The 5300-nt window shown below is 41.0% G+C and overlaps 1 non-coding gene across 1 annotated transcript; it reads left to right on the top strand.

Annotated features, from left to right (window-relative positions):
- Window positions 1–1138: 1138 nt before the first annotated feature.
- LOC143672246 (U6 spliceosomal RNA) lies at window positions 1139–1245 on the top strand. Its single transcript, XR_013169715.1, has one exon. It is a non-coding gene; the product is annotated as a U6 spliceosomal RNA (small nuclear RNA).
- The last annotated feature ends 4055 nt before the right edge of the window (window positions 1246–5300 follow it).

The raw sequence follows: 5300 nt of genomic DNA, 5'->3' as shown, positions 1-5300 counted from the left end.
GTTTTTCTTTTTCTGCCCAGTAGGTGGCGCTCGTGGCAGTCGTTTGTCTGCGGGGCAGTCGGCCCGGGAAACCGCGCGTGGAGGCGGGGGTCGCTGGCCGTGGCTTGGGGGAGTGCCGGTCCAAATTGCCCAGCTGGCCCGAGACGCCAAGCGTGACGGGAGGGCCCCGCTATCCAATGTTCCCAGTCAGACCGGGGAGCCATGTGCGTGGAGGGGACCCCAGACACCAGCCACCCCAGCCGGGAAAACGTGCACCCCTCGGGTATCTCACAGCAGTGGATTCTCCCTACCCGTTCAGCCGTTCCAGAATGGGGTACGCTGTCTTTTTTGGTCTCTGTCGTGACTCCGGGAGCTGTTTTGTATTGTTTCTGTTTCTTTAGTTGCTTTTCTGGAGGAGGAACTAAGACCCGCGCGTCTTACTAAGCCGCCATCTTCTCCGGAAGTCCTCAACAACCTATTTTGAAGATTTGGAAAAGCTAGTTATCAAATTCATCTGGTCCTGGGCTTTTCTTTGTAGGAAGATTTTTGATGTTTGATTGAATCTTATTACTTATGATTGGTTTGTTGAGATCTTCTATTTCTTCTCAAGTCAGTGTAGTTTGTGTGTTTCTAAGAATTTTTCCATTTCATCTAAGTTGTGTATATTGTTGGCATATAGTTGTTCTAGTATCCTCTTATGATTTTTTTATTTCTTCAGGGTTCATGGTAGTGATCTCCATCTCATTTCTGATTTTATTTGCATCCTCTCTCTTTTTTTTTCTGTCAGTCTAACTAGGGTTCCATCAATTTTATTGATTTTCTCATAGAGCAACCTTTGGTTTTGTTGATTCTTTGTATTGTTCTTTTGTTCTCCAATTCATTTAATTCTGCTTTAATCTCTGTTTTGTCTCATCTATTTGCTTTGAGGTTACTTTGTTGTTCTTTCTCAAATTCCTCCAGGTGAGCAGGAAGTCCTCGATTTTTCCTCTTTCTTCTTTTTAAATATAGGCATTTAGGGCAATAAATTTCCTGCTCAGCACTGCCTTGCTGCCTCCCAGAAGTTCTGCTATGTCATATTTTCATTTTCATTCGTCTCCAGATAGTTACTGATTTATCTTGCAATATCTTCTTTGACCCCCTGGTTAAGAGTGCATTGTTTGTGCTTGCTTTGGCAGCACATATACTAAAATTGGAATGATATAGAGAAGATTATCATGGCCCCTGTGCAAGGATGATGCACAAATTTGGGAAGCATTCCATATTTTTGTGTCTGATGCTCCTTTTATCTACAGTATGGACAGATGAGTAAAAAATATGAATAAGAAATAAACCAATAATAAGGGAGCAAAGGTTAAAATCAATTGAGTAGATTGAAATATTAGTAGTCAGTGAGAGGGAGGGGGTAAGGGGTATGGCATGTGCTCTAGTTTGCTAGCTGCCAGAATGCAATATACCAGAAATGGAATGGCTTTTAAAAGGGGAACTTAATGAGTTGCTAGTTTACAGTTCTAAGGTCAAGAAAATGTCCTGACGACAGAGACCGGACACACAGTGTACCCCAGTCTGGACCAGCTGGACCAGCTGCGAGGCTCTGGAACAGTGAGTTCCCCAAGCCGCGCACACTTCCCCAAGCCGTGGCAGCCGGCGCCCCTCCCCCACAGGCGGCTTCCCGGACCAGCTGCAAGTCTCTGGAACAGCAAGTTCCCCATGCCACGGCGGCCAGCGGCCAGTGCCCCTCCCCCACAGGCGGCTTCCCGGAGGGAAAGGAAAGAGTCTCCAACAGTAGCAGGGACTGAGTCCAACCAAACACCAATAGTGGCATTAATAAACAAATTCTGACTACTAAAAATAGACCCCCAGCTCAGGCGAAACTGATAAAGGCAGAAGTCGCCTATTGGGCTAACTGAAAAAGAGGCAAGGGGACAAAACGGAGCCTTCTGTGGCTGTTTCTATGGAGGCTTGGTTGCCTTTGGTCTCAGCGTCGGGATTACACAGGTTGCAACTGCCCCAAACACAGAAACAAGCTGCTTTCAGGGCTGTCTACCACCTGAACCTTCCCCACGGGAGGGGTGAAACGCAACTCAGGCGGAATCCCTCTCTCAAGGGATTCAGATCCCAGGGCTTCGCAATTTGAAGCCATTAAAACCAGCCTACAACCTTTCCTCTGTCTCCACCATGCCCCCAGCAGGGAGAGCCTTCCAAAGTTAAAGGACCCACAACATATTTTGCTGGTGGGACCTGCAGACAGACAAGTGCCACATACTGGGCAGGATAAGAAAAACAGAGCCCAGAGAATTCACAGGAAAGTCTTTCAACCTGCTGGGTCTCACACTCAGGGAAAACTGATGCAGGTGATTCCTTCCCCCTGAAAAGAGGCCAGCTTAGTCCAGGAAAACCGGGCTGGAGTCTGTAATACCTATGTATACCCTCCTAAGGGTAGGGAGGGAAAAGGCACCTTACAAGCAGGGCAAGAAACAAGAAAATAAGAACTGAAAATTTACCCTCTGTTAAACAAAACTTAAGCTAGAGGCCCAGAAAAAGCTGAACTGAAGGTCAATGAACACATAGACAACAAACTCATCTAGCAAGAAAACCCTAGGTAAGATAAGTGAAAGCAATATCCAGAATAAACTAATTAAGGTAATTAAATGTCCAGATGCCAGCAAAAAATAACACATCACACCAGGAAAATTGAAGATATGGCCTAGTCAAAGGAACAAACCAATAGTTCAAATGAGATACAGGAGCTGAGACAACTAATTCTGAATATACGAACAGAAATGGAAAACCTCTTCAAAAACCAAATAAATCAATTGAGGGAGGACATGAAGAAGGCAAGGAATGAACAAAAAGAAGAAATGGAAAGTCTGAAAAAACAAATCACGGAACTTATGGGAATGAAAGATACAGTAGAAGAGATGAAAAAAACAATGGAAACCTACAATGGTAGATTTCAAGAGACACAGGTTAGGATTAGTGAACTGTAGGACGGAACATCTGAAATCCAACAAGAAACAGAAACTATAGGGAAAAGAATGGAAAAATATGAGCAGGGACTCAGGGAATTGAATGATAATATGAAGCACACAAATATACGTGTTGTGGGTGTCCCAGAAGGAGAAGAGAAGGGAAAAGGAGGAGAAAAACTAATGGAAGAAATTATCACTGAAAATTTCCCAACTCTTATGAAAGACCTAAAATTACAGATCCAAGCAGTGCAGTGCACCCCAAAGAGAATAGATCCAAATAGGGGTTCTCCAAGACACTTACTAGTTAGAATGTCAGAGGTCAAAGAGAAAGAGAGGATCTTGAAAGCAGCAAGAGAAAAACAATCCATCACATACAAGGGAAACCCAATAAGACTATGTGTAGATTTCTCAGCAGAAACCATGGAAGCTAGAAGACAGTGGGATGATATATTTAAATTACTAAAAGAGAAAAACTGCCAACCAAGAATTCTATATCCAGCAACATTGTCCTTCAGAAATGAGGGAGAAACTAAAACATTTTCAGACAAAAAGTCACTGAGAGAATTTGTGACCAAGAGACCAGCTCTGCAAGAAATACTAAAGGGAGCATTAGAGACAGATACGAAAAGACAGAAGAGAGAGGTGTGGAGAAGAGTGTAGAAAGAAGGAAAATCAGATATGATATATAAAATACAAAAAACAAAATGGTAGAGGAAAGTATTACTCAAACAGTAATAACACTAAATGTTAATGGACTGAATTCCCCAATCAAAAGACATAGACTGGCAGAATGGATTAAAAAACAGGATCCTTCTATATGCTGTCTACAGGAAACACATCTTAGACCCAAAGATAAACATAGGTTGAAAGTGAAAGGTTGGGAAAAGATATTTCATGCAAATAACAACCAGAAAAGAGCAGGAGTAGCTATACTAATATCCAACAAATTAGACTTCAAATGTAAAACAGTTAAAAGAGACAAAGAAGGACACTATCTACTAATAAAAGGAACAATTCAACAAGAAGACATAACAATCATAAATATTTATGCACTGAACCAGAATGCCCCAAAATATGTGAGGAATACACTGCAAATACTGAAAAGGGAAATAGAAACATCTACCATAATAGTTGGAGACTTTAATTCCCCACTCTCATCAATGGACAGAACATCTAGACAGAGGATCAATAAAGAAACAGACAATTTGAATATTACAATAAATGAGCTAGACTTAACAGACATTTATAGGACATTACACCCCACAACAGCAGGATACACCTTTTTCTCAAGTGCTCATGGATCATTCTCAATGATAGACCATACGCTGGGTCACAAAGCAAGTCTCAACAAATTTAAAAAGATTGAAATCATACACAACACTTTCTCAGATCATAAAGGAATGAAGTTGGAAATCAATAATAGGCAGAGTGCCAGAAAATTCACAAATACGTGGAGGCTCAACAACACACTCTTAAACAACCAGTGGGTCAAGGAAGAAATTACAAGAGAAATTAGTAAATATCTCGAGGCGAATGAAAATGAAAACACAACATATCAAAACCTATGGGGCGCAGCAAAGGCAGTGCTAAGAGGGAAATTTATTGCCCTAAATGTCTATATCAAAAAAGAAGAAAGGGCAAAAATTCAGGAATTAACTGTCCACTTGGAAGAACTGGAGAAAGAACAGCAAACTAACCCTAAAGCAAGCAAAAGGAAAGAAGTAACAAAGAATAGAGCAGAAATAAATGAAATTGAGAACATGAAAACAGTAGAGAAAATCAATAAGACCAGAAGTTGGTTCTATGAGAAAATCAACAAGATTGATGGGCCCTTAGCAAGATTGACAAAAAGAAGAGAGAAGACGCAAATAAATAAGATCAGAAATGGAGGAAGAGACATAATCACTGACCTCACAGAAATAAAGGAGGTAATAACAGGATACTATGAACAACCTTATGCTAATAAATACAACAATGTAGATGAAATGGACAAGTTCCTAGAAAGGCATGAACAACCAACTTTGACTCAAGAAGAAATAGATGACCTCAACAAACCAATCACAAGTAAAGAAATTGAATCAGTCATTCAGAAGCTTCCCAAAAAGAAAAGTCCAGGACCAGATGGCTTCACATGTGAATTCTACCAAACATTCCAGAAAGAATTAGTACCAACCTGCTCAAACTCTTCAAAAAAATCGAAGTAGAGGGAAAGCTACCTAATTCATTCTATGAAGCCAACACCACCCTCATACCAAAACCAGGCAAAGATATTACAAAAAAAGAAAACTACAGACCAATCTCTCTAATGAATATAGATGCAAAAATCCTCAACAAAATTCTAGCAAATCGAAT

Source organism: Tamandua tetradactyla, chromosome X (genome assembly GCF_023851605.1).
Source record: "Tamandua tetradactyla isolate mTamTet1 chromosome X, mTamTet1.pri, whole genome shotgun sequence".
NCBI classification, from domain to species: Eukaryota; Metazoa; Chordata; class Mammalia; order Pilosa; family Myrmecophagidae; genus Tamandua; species Tamandua tetradactyla.
The sequence above is the reverse complement of the archived record's forward strand: the minus strand, read 5'-3'. Positions and strand labels throughout refer to the sequence as shown.